The 15,914-nt window shown below is 39.4% G+C and overlaps 1 long non-coding RNA gene across 1 annotated transcript in view; it reads right to left on the bottom strand.

Moving 5' to 3' along the window:
• Positions 1-3,171: 3,171 nt before the first annotated feature.
• LOC108962960 (uncharacterized) overlaps positions 3,172-15,914 on the bottom strand; it is a 54,568-nt gene continuing 41,825 nt past the window's right edge. The window contains exons 5-7 of the long non-coding RNA XR_001991699.2: positions 7,523-7,731; positions 4,127-4,269; positions 3,172-3,357 (exon numbers count right to left, since the gene is read on the bottom strand). This is a non-coding gene — a long non-coding RNA (uncharacterized LOC108962960). The remainder of the gene's footprint in view (positions 3,358-4,126; positions 4,270-7,522; positions 7,732-15,914) is intronic.

The raw sequence follows: 15,914 nt of genomic DNA, 5'->3' as shown, positions 1-15,914 counted from the left end.
TCCCAAAGTCAAGCAAGACACTGGCAGGACACTGGAATCTATGCCACACCCCTGAGGCTTGTGCTCCAGCTGAAAACAGCTCAAGTGCAAGGTGTGCTGGCCACGTCCCCCTGTGCCTTGTTCCTCAGCTTTTCTTCCGGGTAACTTCCCCTTCTTTTCCCTAAACTGTGGTGGAGCACTTCCAAAAGATGTTAAAAAAGGAAACAGAATTCAGTTCACTGATTATTTTGTGAGACTCTTATTTCCCTGGGAGTTGAAGTTCTGCCTTTACCAGCCAATACCATGACAGAAGTCCTGACAGTAAGAGGTGGAGTCTCAGATCCCAGGGCTGCCCATGCCATCCCACAGCCATGCCTCAGTGCTCTAGGGCTGCCCTGCTTTGCTCAATGTCAGGAGATCAAAGCTCCAGCCCTGCTGAAGGATTTGAAGCACAACAGGCCCTTTTCAGATCATCTCAAGGGCTTCTGAAAGCAGGAGGAAATCAAATGACAGCTAATGGATCGAGGAGGGCCTGACCTGGGGATAAGGTGAAGGGGTGCAATAATCTCCATCCTGACCTTGGTGCTGTGCAGCAGCTTGATGTGCTCTGTCACCAGGTGAACTACTCTGAGCCAACCCCACAGGCTTTTTGCCTACACCACTTACAGCAAAGCTTGGGGTTCTGTTAAACACCTGAATCCTCCCCTAAAACCCTTTATTTTCATTAATTAATGACTACTTTCATCCACACTACGCTCACTGATAAACTTGCCATATTTCTGTGCACTGTCCTTTCCTTGGTGCTCTAAATTGTTCCTTCCAAAAGCAAAAAGTATTCCATTTTCTAGATCTAAAACATTTCTTACTTAAATTACAGGCTTTCTTCTTTGAAAAAATTTAATGCATGACTTCTCTTTGTTTGGCTTTGTTGTGAGGGAAGGAATGGTCTGGCTGCAGAGCTGGTTTTCTTCAGAGAGCACTGGATGGGTATATCAGTCAGATTTTTGCTTTTCCTTCTTTGAAGGAAAGATAAAACTAGCTAATGAGTTGCAGAGTTTCTCTAGGCAATGGCCTAGAGCCTCTTTATGCTTGTTGTTAAAACCAGCATATGCAGTATTATCCACAAACCTTATTATGGAAAAATGTTTTAATGTCCTTTCCCCAGAGGCATTACAAATATCTTTCCAGTGGAGGAAAAACAGTTTAGCTAAATTTGGAATTTTTTTAAGTAAGAAAGAGACTATCAGAGTCTCTTCTCAAGAGAACCCATGAGGATTTATTCCCAATATATAATGTCCCAACTGAACACAGCCATACACTTGGTATACCATTTAACTGGAGAAGATCTTGAACTCAGAAGACTTAACACCAATACACCAATGGTATTTCAGTGTGGAGAGAAGAAACAGACATCTGATTTAAAATAAACCAAACAGTGAACAGAGGTAGGAAAGCTCATCATGATGAAGACAGTAAGTGAAGGAAACTCTACTCACCATTTCAGGATTGTGTACAAAGTTCTAAACACTAATGAAAGTAGCTGCACTGAAATCCAGTATGTCACCTGAATATTCTACCTGAAATTGAAAAATACCGGGCTATGAGCTGATAACAGGATCAGTTGAAAGAAACACTGAGGTAGGAGACCAGCTCTTGTTATGCAGACTAGAAAGGACTTGCATCTGAGCTCTGGAAAGCAGAGGGAACTGAGCAGTAGGCTGTGCAGTCAAATAGATGGCCAAGGAAAATGGAAAGGAACTGAAAAACAGAAAGGATAAAAATAATTCTTCTAAGAAGGTTACTCATCTCCTAGTCAGGATGGAAAGGCTACTAAGGAATGGGTTTGGAAACAGTGGCAGCATAAATCAAAGTCTGGTATATTTGTAACAAAGGTCCACAGATATTCTAATGTGACTTGGCTATGAATTGAACAGATAAGAAAAGTGCAATCAGAAGTTTTTGAGAGATTTACAAAGTAATTCTCTGTTTAAAGTGTTCATATGGGTGACGAAAGGTGGAGGGTATTTGGAAGTGGATGCAAGTTGTTTCTAACACAAGCATTAAAGATAGCATGCCATTGTTTTGTTGGCATTCAAAATAGACATCTGGATAACCTGTCATCTCCACCAGCTGTTCCAGCAAACTTACTCCTCTTTCCCAAGGAAGCTGTCTGAGATTGGTCTCTGAAGCAACTGCTGAGTTACAGTGCCACAAGTAATATGGAATTGCTGCCTGCTCTGTGGCACAGTCAGCATCTTCACTTAATTCAGATTGTAGCTGACATGGCTCGTGCTTTCAGCTCTAGGAATCCTGTTTGGCCCTTTGAACTGGCCAAGGGACTCCCTGTATAAATACACTTACAGGATTTTGTGTCAAGGGATCTTCTAGTTCAGTCTCAAAAGGTCAGCACATCTTCAGTTTGGTTGATTTTTCTGAAGTGAGAAGGAACACAACAGTGAAGAAAAATCCCACTTCTCCCAGCCCCCAGGCTGGTTAATATCTGAGGTGCTAATGCATGGTCATTAGACTTCCAGACTGACACAGCAGCTTGGCAGGACAGAAAGGACTTTGTGTCCTTGATGTGTCTGTTTTATGGCACCATCAGACCCAGCAGAGCTCACCACTCTGAACATGCTGTCAGTGTTCATTCCCACAGGCACATCTAAGCACCTTGATTTTAAGTTCTAAAGCAACATATATCCCCAGCAGGAAAGAGGAAAAAAAACCCCAAAAATGAAAGAAATAAATTCAGAGTCTTAATAAAACAATCAGAAGTGTAACAGAAAGAATAATGAAACATTGGAAACTATTTATGGCTACAATGGATCACTCTCTATGTCTTTACAGAAAGAAAATACCCAAATTACCCCAGCTTTCATACTCATATTCCCAGTGACTGCAGATGAGGAACTTTGAAATGTATGTTTAAGACTGGAAATGGTTATAAAAGATCAGAGGCTTTCAAAACTCACTGTGTACCAGGTCTAGTGAGTGCAATGCCAAGAGCAATATATGAAATCTGATCTGACAGTTTCATAATTTTCCTTTGTTTGAGGAGATCCCCGTGCAATGAAAATGTACAGCAATGTGCCAGGACTAAGAATTAGTGGAAAGGACTCAGAGGTGAAGACCACTAGGCAGTTTCTCACTGGCACAATATTAAAAAAATATAAAAAAAGAAGAATTAACTACATTAAGAAATCCCAGGGAGTATGGTTTAGATTAAAGGACAGTCTTTTCAACCAGGCCGCTGGAAGGCTGATGTAGCACTGTTCCTGCAGATGTTTGGAAAGTATTTCACTAACTCTGCTTTTGGAGAGGGCTTCTAAAGGCTGTTGCTCTTTCACTGCTCTATGCCACCTTCAATTTATCTTTAGCCTAAAATAGAAAAAAAAAAAAAAAGAAATTGAAACAACAACTTCTTGTTAAATAGGAGGGATGTTTTTAAAGAAACACAGTAAAACATGAGATATTATGGTTCAAATCCTGTAGATCCTGTATCTTTAATAAGCTGGCACCTCTCCTTTTACCTATATACTATAAAAATGAAGTAAAAGCAAATTTGTCAAAACTCAGCAGGTTTACTGCAGTCCCTTGGTTCTTACTGCCTGCATGTGAACAGTGCACAGAGCAATAAACTGCTATACTGAAATCTTGGGAGTTCAGACCTGGTTGTGTGGTTTATCTTTAAAAGTCTGATTCAATATTATGCTCTGGCTATTGATTTTTAGCAGACAGTGCACCTGGCAGCTGTTCTTCAGCCCTTCTCAGATATATTCCAAGCTGGATCGCGTTCCCTTAAACATTAAGCACACAAAAAGGTTACTTACAATATCTCAAGTAAGGGATCTTGTGTTTGGGCCACATTCTGCGCCCATGCTCTGAAGTTCTGTTAATTAGTTTTGCAACTTTTTGTTCAATTCTGACTTTCAATTGATGAGGAGCTTTGAGTGTTCTTTAAGTCAAAGAGCAAGAGCTCCATCTTCTCTCAAACAAAAACAAACCTGCTGAGTGGTGCCAGATCAGCTCTGAAAATGCTCAGTGTTGCTCCTTCCCTGCCTGCTCCCCATTTCTGACTTCCTGCATTTCTGTGTCTCTTTTCTGATCATCTCTCAAAGGCTCTCTCATTGTCTGGAAAAGGTGTTACCTCATGGCAATACGCAAGGAAACAGTTTCTCCTTTCCTTTCCACATTTCACAGTTTCATGGGATGAGGGATGGCTCTTGTCTTAATGAAAGAGACTGAAGGTTCCCTTGACTTCACCAGGGTCAAAATTTCCCCCTTGGGGACCTGTTGGAGAAATGGGAAGGAATTTCCATTTTCACAGAGAATTTGCAACCCTTAATTGTGCTGGAACCTCAAATATTTTCTTCACAGGGCAAAGTTCGTCTCTTATTTCAGATGAATGTAGTGGCAGAGCATCATCTGCTGCTGGAAATTCTTTGGAAGTTACTTAGAACTAAAACAAGCATAAAAGAGAAGCAGGGTGGGAAAGGGTTGTTTGCTATTAAACACCAACACAAACCAAGCTGGGCTCTTTGTCTTTGCCCTTCCCCCTTTTTGTTCACACACTCCTCTGCACCCTCCAGACAGCCTTAGAATGCTAATTTTTCGAATCACTTGGAGAATGAAAACTATTTTAGAAATCAACCAAAATATTATTTTAAACCTTGTTTAATGAGACTGGATCCACACTACAAAATAAAGTCCTGATCCTTGCCTTCTTAATGTTCAAAAATGTTATTTCCCACACCCTATACAACCTGCCACTTTCAAATTCAAAGCAAATAATTGTAACCATTTTCAAAAAAGGATGTTTATACAAACTGGCAGGAGGGATTTATGTAGACGTGGTTTTAAATAAAAGTATATTTGTCTCTTTTCACAGATATTTAGGATTTCTCTTCACATAGCAGCCGTTGATATGGATGCCCAGAAAGAATTAGTGCAATGATACTGTACTGATAAAGATCTGAATGTGTTATTCTTTGCTGGAGTTTCCACCACTTTCTGAACTTTAAGGTCTTCAATTATTTTGTTTTTCTCAAGGGTAAAATATGCACGTAACCCTCAGTTAGCACTAAGAACAATGTGCAAACCTTCACACATCAAAGATGTGACTACGTGCTTTTGTCTATCCTAATGGTTTGAGAAAAAATCTTCATAAATCAACATGAAATTCCTATTTTCCTTTTTTTCCTTTCTTCTCTTTCTTACATTTTGTTGTCTTGATTAGATAAAAAATAATAGGGGGCTGTCAATCTGTTTTCTTTTCAGGTCTTCTCTGTCTCTTTCTAAATTAGTTACAGCCTGCTTTTTGCAGCTTTACAGCCAGCCTGACCTAATTTAATTACCATGACTTGTGTGGCTTAAAGATAAATAGTTTTATTCAGCCTGACTACTTTTGTATAAGTTTTCTCTTTCACACATCTCTCTATATTTTGGCATTCAGAATTCTTGTCCTCTGTTCTTCAGTAGGTTAACACAAGGTTGGTTTATAGCATTGTCCTTATTCTGACAAAAAGGCCTTTGATGCCTTTAGTCCCTGCTTTGCTCTGAGTCTGGGGGCCTTTGTGGGACACGAATGAACATTCACTGGAGCTCAGGAGCATGGGATGGAAAATACAGCCCTGTGTCCATCACCAGGGAGAAATCCTCAGAGCTTGTTCCTATACTGCTACCGTCCAAGATTTTTTCTTTTTTCCAAGATTTTAAGAAAATACTTCAGAGATCAAAGCTTGAGACTTCTCTACAGATTATGATGAACTGACCTAAGTGGCTAGAATATCTCCAGTAACATAACTCTGTAGCATGGAAATGCCTTCAAGCTGTCTGAGAACACAAATGCTTTACACAGAGATGTCCCTGATGCACAAATCCCTGAGGCTCCTGCCAAGATCACTGACAAATACTTCTACTATCCTGTTGCACACCATTAAAAACAGAAAGCAAGCAACCAGCTTATAAACTCTAAAATCCTACTTAAAAAAGGGATCATCATGTTCCTTCCTCTGTCAAAATGGAGAAAGTATGACCAAAAAACCCAGAGTGATGCTAAATAGTTTTTAAAACATCTTCAGGTTCTGTTACATTCCTGTAATCACTTTTTTTTTTTTTAAATCTCATCTATAACACTGAGATGGATGTACAAGGACCACCTCCATATAAATATGTCATGTTTTGGCTATGAACACTAAATACATTTTGCAGTAGTTTAAAAATAATTCTTTTGAGGCTCATTGCAGTTCTTCACACAAATGTAGATACTGAATTTGAAGTGTCATTTCTCTGGTCATCTGTGTGTCATCTTAATGCTGTTTAGAAGAGCCTCAAGCCCCTTTGTAAAAAGGCCTCTACTTGGCTTTAAAAAGAGTATATTTGAGGTCCTAGGAAATAGCAAAGGAAATTGCCTGCACTAATTCTGACCTACCACAGATTTTAACAAGAAGAACAAACTGTGAAACTTAAAAGGAAACCCAACAAATGTGTTTTATGAATACATGTGAAAAATTTTTGTTACAATCAAATAAAATGCTAATATGTGCCAGACACCTTGAAGTTGCTCTCCTGTGTCTAATTCTCCTGAGCTGGATTTCAATTAATCTCCCAGTACTTTGCCTCTTCCCACCCTTGTTCATAAACCAACAAAAGCAATTTATACCAACCACACCATAAGCAAACAGTTAAATAAAACCACTTTCAAGCCTTTGCTTCACCCTATTGGACACCTTTACCTAAAATCACAATAATGTTCAATTAAATAAAATTACATGCATAGAATTTTATTTCAAGATAGAAAATGTTTTGGTTTTACATCCAATATTCAAATGCCTTGTTTCAGTATTGTTGGTCTATTTATCTGATGGCAATATTCCACAGAACTAACACAAAACTAACTTAAATAGTTGTAAAGCTCCCAGGAAGCTGATTTGCTTCAGGACAGATTATGACATTTCTGTAGGTGCAGAAAAAAAAACAAATCCAAACCTTTCATATAAACTTTTCAAGAAATATTGCAATAATCAACAGTTAACACTGTTTTGAGAAAATTCAAAACTGAGGGCCTGAGGATGTATTTCTCATACAAATAGGTTCACCTGCAAAGGAGTAAGAGACATGCAGCTGGAGACATCTCAGTGGTTCAACCAGGCTTTCCCATTGTCCTTTTAATATTTAATGATACTTACTTGGAACTTTTCCTTGACTGAGCTGGTGTGTAACTCATGAATACAAAGAGACCAGTGCTAGACAGCTGAGGCAGCTGCTATCCTTGCCTTTAACCCTACCTGCTTCCTGTGTGCCATTGCCTGGATGGAAGGAAGAGATGAGCCAGAAGAGACAGGGAAGCCCTTCCTGAATGGCTCAGGGTCAGTTTACTATGGTAACTTACATCCACAGTCTGATTATTAAAAAAAACTAGCTCACTGCATAATAAAGAAAGCACCAGCAGTGGATAAGAATGGCAGAAACAGACATACATAAAATAGGTTAGGAAATTTGTGTGGGACATGGAATCTATGCTGAAGGACTCAAATGAGAGTACCTGGGCTCCTTGAGAAGTTCTTCTGAAAAAGGCAGAATAGTCCTGGCAACAGTGACTGGCCACTTCTGCTCTTCTTGCTAGAAAGATGCAAATCTGCTTCCTTTATGTGTCCAGAGTATTTTAATTTCAAATGCTTCACAAAATGACACCAGTATGACAGTAAAATGGTCTTTGACTTCATTTGGTGTTTATAGGTAGTTTCACGTTGCCTAAAAGTAATAAAAGAGCAACCACAGATGAATTTTAGAAAATATCATTCCTTGTATACATATTTATCTTTGTGACACTCTGTACAAAAATTATGTCATAATGAGATAAGCCATGAGGAAAAAAAAAGCACAGATCAATTCACTGGTCTGAACGTGGACCAAACACCAACTGCACTTGGCAGAAGCACACATCTGATCATTCCTGCAGCCAGATTCCAGGAAACCAAGGACAGAACATGGCACAGATTCCCTTGCTCTCATCATGCACAGAAAACAGCTGATATTTTGAGGTTCTGAGGTTACAACATGTGGCTCTTCTACAGAGCAGACTGCAACCTTGAGGGGCTTGTTTTGTTTTCCAGCTGAAATCTGACATGCATTACATGTGAACATTTGGAAATCATATTGTTCATCATGCATTACATATAATTGCTTGAACTTTTACAGTGTGCAGTCATTAAACTGCCTTCCACAATAATGGAGCACTTAAGAGAACCCTCACCCACGTGTGACCCAGTAAAGAGGAGGAAGGATCTAACTCTGCAAGCACTTTGTCCTTCAGCAGAGATGCACAAGTGCCCTCTTTAAATCAGGGTGATGCTTGCAGTGGATAGGAAGCAGGCCACCCCGTGATCTACACAAGGATAAATTATTTCTGGCACAGATTTACTTCACTCAAGATTCTCTGAGCAGCAGGAAGGAGCAGCAGGGAGACATCTGACATGTAAAACAGTAGGCCCCAGCCAATTAGGTTGTGACAGATAAGAACCTTTCCTTAATTTGTGTTGTAGGGTTTTTCTATGTGGTCTGTTCCTTTGATGATTTCATTTTCCCCTCTGACTGCACTGAAACTTCAGTTTTTATCAACTGGGATTCTGGCATTCTTTCCAGGTGCAACAAAGGAATAGCCTGATGGAAGGAAAGGAGGGATGTGTTCCTTGTTTCTGTCTTAGGGGAAGCAATGCTTTTATAGTTCTGTTCCTCAAAAAAAACCCAACCTGTGAACAAGGAAAGTAACTATTTTATTATCCATACAAATGTACCCTTTCAAAACATCACAGGGGATTCAACCATTGATATCTAACAGCAGCAAGACTCAAGTATGCTGCTTTGGAAATCTGCCTTGCCATAATTGTGCAGAAAAAGTTCATACTAAAATAGTCAAGAAAAGTTTCGAAAATCTTCCCCATCATGAATATCTTGCATTACTTTTTATATCTGTGGATTATTATCTTCTTTTAAGCCAACATCTCCAAGGTGCATAGAGACGTGTGGGGAGTGCTAGGTTGTTGAGATGGCAATGTTTTAGTTCCTGTTCCAGCTAGAGGAAATTGTAACATTTTAAACTGGTACTTGCATTATTCCACTACATCAGCAAAAGCAGCACCTCACGCTTTTCTCAGTAACAATTTCACAACATGAACCTCAATTTTCATTTACGCCCCTAAAAAAAAAAAATTCCCATTCCCTTCAATCTCGTGGCTCTGCATTAAAAGAAAAGGCTAGAAAGGCTTCATTCTACTGCTGGGAGTGGAATATTCTGAGTGGCAGATGGAACAGCTCCTGAAACAACTTGGTCCATGATAAAGGCAGTAATTCAACAAAGGTTATAGAAAATATTAGAACAAATGTTCTAGGAAGCAAGAACTACCTTCTCATATATTTCTACCTTAAATCAAAATTTGAAAGGTCTGGCAAAAAAAAAAGCAGAAAAAATTTACAGTTCTTTTAAGTATAGGGTAGCAATCACTTTCTGAGGCCTTACAGGAGGGATTTTTATTTTCTTCTTCTTCTTGTTAACTTGATTTATTTTTATGTATCCTCAGAAGCTGCAGTCAAATTTCACACAAAAATTACTTCCAACAAAAGAGGTTCATACTTCTGGATAGAAAACAAGAAAAACTCAGATCCAAATTCCTCCTTTACTTCCATGACCTAGGGCAACTACTGCTGCCTTTTAAAGTCTGCATGCTTCTCCTGTCCCTGGTGATTGTTATTAATACAGGTTATGGAAAGTGGTGATAAAGATCAATTCCTGACCCAGAAAAGAAACATTAACTGCTTCTTTCATGTCTTCCATAGCTAGTGAGCAGCTACAGTTTCAAATGATCCCCAGATGTTTACTACTCCTGGTGCTCAAAAGCAGTGTAGGCTTTCTCCAGAGCCATGTTGGTACTTCTGGTTACCCTGCAGACTTCAACCCCTTGTCCTCAGAAGAAAATGCAGAGGTCAAATAGAAAGCTTGTGTAGTGTAGAAGTCCCCAAGGAAAAATAAACCAAGGATGGTCTCTAACTATTGGCCTGCTTAAGCTGTGCCTCTGCACACTAATGCAAGGAATTCCTACAGAGATGGGTATGGGAACACTACAAGCTTGTCACTTAATTACAGAGAGATTTCATGATTCCAGTAAAAGTGAAATGGCTGAGATTTCTCACAAAAACTATGCTGTTTTTCTGGTTCTTGACAGCAGTGTTTTCCTATTTCTTCTCACTCAGAGCTTGGACACAGAATAGTCCACCTACATTTGGAAACATGATAGCTAACAAAAAAAAAATTCCTCCTTAGATAATACAGGATTAAGAATAATAAGAACAATTTTCATTCTATTTCTCTTTCCTTTGCACTTTGTCCTAATTATTCCCTGATGATGTGAAGACCTACCTTTACTAAAGCCTAGTCCCACTGGAACCAGTTAATAGTGATAAAAACAGGCACTTTCCAAGAGCTTGGAACAGATGTTTATCTGAAGAGCCCAACAATTTTGTCATTATTATAACCAGGTAAGTAAAGACAGAAGAAGAACATGCTATGCAGGACATTTAAGTACTTCACCTTCTTGAATGTGAACTTCTGCCCCGCTCCTCTCTCCTCTCATCTTCTGAGGAACATTGGCCAAAAGATTTAGTGCTGCATGAACAGCAGAAATGGAGAAAAAATACTCCAAACCCAATTTCTTACAGCTGCTACAGCGTGTATGACTTAGAGAATGAAAAACAAAATGAAATGATATAATGAAAAACAAAAGCCTCTGATCCTCATTTCAGGACAAATATTCTGATTGAGCACTCAGGTAACTGAGCCAGGCTCCTTTTTGATGAATGAGAAGATGCCAATATGACCTAACTGGATTAGTCCACATGGAAATTAAACATTTTCATGTATTGTTACACGTCTTTCATGCCAAATAGGCAGGCTTCAAACTGACTTCTGTGCTCACATGTAATGGTCAGAATTAACCAAGTTGTTCAGCCTCTGCAGGATCAGAATCAAAAGGTATCTCTGAAAGGTATTTTGAACAGAGGATGGAAAAATTTGACCCTATTTCCTTTGCTGATAACTGAGAAGGTGGTAGGATGGCCTTGTACACAAAAATGTGTTCCCAGTGGGAACAGCAACTTTTGGGAAAGATCATGTTATAACATAGCACAGTTTTCCCAGTCAGTGCCCTGGCTCAACAAGAAGCTGCTCTTTATTCTACTGCAAAAATACAAAACATCAATTTCTGAACAGAACAGCACCTAGAGTTCACATGTTCATCTTCTTCATTTTCATCTTCTACCATATAAATGCTGATGAGTGTTGATCTAATAGTCTGGTAATTCTTGGGTACTATTAGCCATAGATTTGTTCAAACTGAACTGAAAATTCACTTACTCAATAACTCCTGACTGCATGCAATCTTACTTTTATCAAAGTCATGTTACTTCACTGATCAGTTTCACCCAGCTTATCAAAAACAGGTGGAAAGGCTCTGAAATGCAAACACCGCAGTCAGAGGCCTTCCAACGTAAAGAGGCCAATCTTCCTGCTGGGAAAGCTGAAAAAGACAATAAAGTGCACCACTGAATCTCTATTTACCAGGGAAAGGCACATCTATAAGCCTTAAGAAGCAAATACAAATTGGAATCTCTCTTCCATAGCCCAGAGATGCAAAAGAGACATTAGAACTATGCTGACAATTTGGCATTGTGGTTTGCTGAGAGAAAATGGTAGAACAGCTCGAAAGCAACTTAATAATTTCCACACTGTTTCTCCCACGTGCATTTCACTTGATTTCAAGTTTTCTTTCCCCACTCCCAAGTCTTTCACCTTTCTGTTTTAGCACTTAAAGAAATCTTTAATTTACAGATTTCCCTTTCTTTCCCCCTTTTTTTGCAATCCAGCAATTGTTTCCCTCCCCCTTCACCTTGGGGAAAGTGAATTTTCATAATTGACTATATGGTTATAGAGGAGAAACTTGAAAACACATGGAAAAATACATATAATAATATAAAAAGTAATTTTTTTAACTTTAAGAATTGCAGAACTATCTTCATCTGAAAATCAATTTCTCTGATAGGGATCCTACTTCCAAGAGAAATTCTATTGTTAATTTACAAAATTTTGCTCCAACTCTAAGAAACCAACCTGCAGAGACTGTGGGGCTTTTTAAATATTCTTTCATGTCCAAGATTATTCATGTATGATTCTTAGGTATTATTTTTGTATAGATTAGCTTGTGTTTTCCATATGAATTCTCAATGAGACTGCAGCAACAGTTCAACCTTTTTTTTCCCCTTCCTTTCTGAATTTTTTATTACTTAGCATAGATTTTAAGATAGGAAATAATAGCAAGCTTATTGGGCTTGAAGACAATCCCTAGTGGTGCAAACTTTAGCTGGGGTGTAGCTGTTAATAAATCTGTGATCTAATTCCCCTAAAGTCAGCCAGGGAGCCCCCTTACTCAAAGCAAAATAATCATCAGAGTAAATATCCTGGGATCTGTAAAATCCATGGTTTCTAAAATTAATCTCCTTTACTCCATGAAAGAAAGGCTGTGAGGATTATGCATCTGGGAAGTTGCAAAGAGCCCTCTACTACAGGTAGTTCTACAGACCAAACTCTTCCCTCTTGCAGATTACAAAAGCAGTGGGTTTCCCCTGCAGCATCTGCTGGGGAACTGGGGAGCACTTCCTGGGCACATCCTGGGGACATTTCAGGCAGCAGGATATAATTTAGTAAGAGCTTTTAGCAGTAAAATGACACCTTTGAAACACTGGGGTTTGCTGGCATAGTCTGACTGCTGCCATTTGGGCACACACAGCGGCAGAGGAACTGAGCCCACCCACACAACTGCCCCTAAAACACAAACAGGGACAAGTGTAGACACTGTCCTGAGACAAACTGAAACCAGCTCAAACAGATGGACAAAAGTGCAGGTGTAGTACCCTCTCCTTCCACTTTTCCCACATTTCCTATTCTTGAGCATCCATTGAAGACCTAAGGATGAAGGACACAGTGTAAGAGTGAAGAATTATGTTCTGTGTCCTTTAGATGAGATGCATAGTAGCAAATGGGAGAGCTGCTTGTTTGTAGGCAGATAACAGTTTTATTTCATCTGTGATAACTGCATCTGATCAAACCCCACCTGATTTAACTATTTCCTTAAAATGTACAGATTTCTGAAACAGGGATCAGGAAGAGTTGAAGGAGCACATTATTGTTTCTGTTTCATCCTTCCTGCAATGTTCTGGATGCAAAGCCACTTCGTTGTGTTTCAGCATGCTCTCTTACAAGGTAAAGATTTGACTTTCTTTAAATGTTGTTCACCTCTGAAGCTGACCAGCAATGAAGGAACCAAGCCCTGGCTGGTGGAAGGCTGCAGATAAAGTGAGTGTGACCAAGAGCCACCAGGACACAACCTGTGCCCTGGGCAAGTGCAGTCAGCCAGGACAGCAAGCCAAGTAAACAGAAAGATGTGGTGCAGATGGGCAAGACGATTGCAAAATAAAATAAACAGGCTTTTACAGGAAGCAGAAAAGCAGAATGCTTAGCTTGTCCTTACACAATCCAAGCTACATTTGCCAGTGAACATGCTTTCAACTAATAAAGATCTCCACTGACCACATTTTATATGAAATTGGAGAATAATTAGTTTTTTATGATAGAAATGAGTACATGAAGTGCTTTGCAGGAGCCCATGCAATCTACTGTAACACTCTTGGCTTACTGAACACTTTGAAACAGAGACTGAGCATTTCGTCAGAAGTTAACCCAGCTCAAGAATCCTTGAAATCGGCTTTTATTCATCACCCATAGATTATCTACTCTCCTGACTACTCCTCCTTTTCTGCACTATTATTATTATTCATGATTTGGCACCAGCCAACAAACTCCTCTGGGTTTCAGTGATGAAGTGCCTCATTTGTACTAATTGTTTCATTTACTTTAAAAGAACAAAGCAATACGTCAAAGCACGTTTACTCTTTTGAGACCACTTTTGGATATCTGTTGCCAGTTGTTAAGATTTTTGGAACTGAACAGTGAAGAGAGAACTTCCAAAAATTTTTAAAGTCAGAGCAGCACATGGGAGATGAGGTGAAAAGAGCATCAAAGCAGTTGCATTTGTGCTGCTGCACATTTCACCTGGATGTCACTAATTTTCCCAGATTGCCTTGGCAGATCTCTGGTATGACATGGGTTGTACACCCTGGGTTGTAAGAATGTGGTTCAGGTTAAGCATACTCTGTTTGGCCCCCCAAAATTGAAAATCATTATTTTAATGTGTATTTTTCCTTGGGCTGTGCCTGGACTGGTATCCATTTACACACTGCTCTCCAATCTCCCATCCCAGTGCCTGTGTGGCTAACAAATTAAAGCTTTAGTACCCAGAGAATGTAATGTACCTTTTTATTGTACATTTTTATGACATTATTTCCTTACTATATCAGTGTTCAAGAAGAATGTTAGGCACCATTTGAATTCAACTATTTGAATCTTTCTGGAGACCATACAGTTGGTAAGGGATTACAAAAAAACCTCTGTCATTCTTTAAGCTGAGCTTCCTGTCTCACTGACAAGCCACCTGTGATGCTAATTCTGTGATATAAGCATTTGTGCAAGAATGAAAGGAGTTTGTCAGGTGCTACAGATGATTAACCATGAGACAAGTAGAAAAAATAAATTTTCACTCCTTTAGTATTTACCAAATTTAAGACTAATTTGCTGTCTGTCAAACTGATATTTAAAACCAGAGGACACTTGAATTTTAAATGTTATTACCCTGAGAATTAGCCTGTTACAATACAGAGTAGACAAGTTCATTTGATATTTTTGTTTCTGCATACCACAAAATAAATAGTATTTAGTGTCATGTCCTCAGGTTTAGTTGTATAAATATTGTTCTTTACCTTGAAGCCAAACAGATTGTCGTTTTTTCCTTAATACTTGAAAAAGGTGAGGAAAAGCTCTCACACTGTCAGTTCTGTTTTCTCAGGGAATTGACAGTTAAAGTGTCTTTCACAAACCACTTGGGCTATAAAAAAGACTTGAGCTCCAGTTCATAGTGTAAGGAGCAAAGAGACACTCTGACACTCAAGATAACTGGAATGGAGCTGTCCAGGCTCTCTCCAGTGTCCACAGGAAGATGTGAAATAATGGCCAAGAATCTTGCATGGGTCAAGAAACAACAACAACAACAAACTGATATTGATGATGGCAGGACCAAAAAGAAACTCAAGTACTTCAGTATAAAATCCTCACTTCAGCAGCAGAATAGCACCTTCCCTGATTCTAGGCTTGCTGGCCAGTCAAAAGATTTCTCCACAGGGCAGAAAAAATATTATTGAGCACATAAATCATCATCTGCCCCCAGAGTATGGCCCATAAAGTCTATTTATTGCAAAGGGAGCTCTGTGAAGGCAGATCCTATAACACCATGTTTTCAAAAGGTATTTACCAAAAGCCTGGGGCTGAAGTCCAGGGGTGCAGCTCAAGACCACATGCACAGGCACCTGACAGGCACTCTATTCCCCATGCCAAGCAATCCATCCAGAGGAGTGAGCACTTGCTCCAAAAGAGCGAGATCTTTACAATCTCCTTCCCCACATCCCTCCATCTGTCCACCCTTCTCCTATTTCACAATGCCAGAGGCAAGGAAATACTCCACTTTTCACTGTAACTTCTCTAGGTCCATGATTTCCTCCAGTTTCCTATCATCAGGTTTACTCAAGGCAGCTCCCTCAGATCAACCACCATAAGAAAGAGCCCGAGGTTCTAGTAACACATGCTTGCCCTATCTCAAAACCTTGCTGAGCACAGGTTTCTGCTTTTATTTATTGTTCACATTAGTCTAAGAGTTTCAAGAAAGTAATTTTCAATACTCTAGTACATGACACCTTTTGTGCAACTTTTGCTCCAAGTC

Source organism: Serinus canaria, chromosome 4, assembly GCF_022539315.1.
Source record: "Serinus canaria isolate serCan28SL12 chromosome 4, serCan2020, whole genome shotgun sequence".
Lineage (NCBI taxonomy): Eukaryota > Metazoa > Chordata > Aves > Passeriformes > Fringillidae > Serinus > Serinus canaria.
Note: the sequence above shows the minus strand (reverse complement) of the source record. Positions and strands in the feature narration are given on the sequence as shown.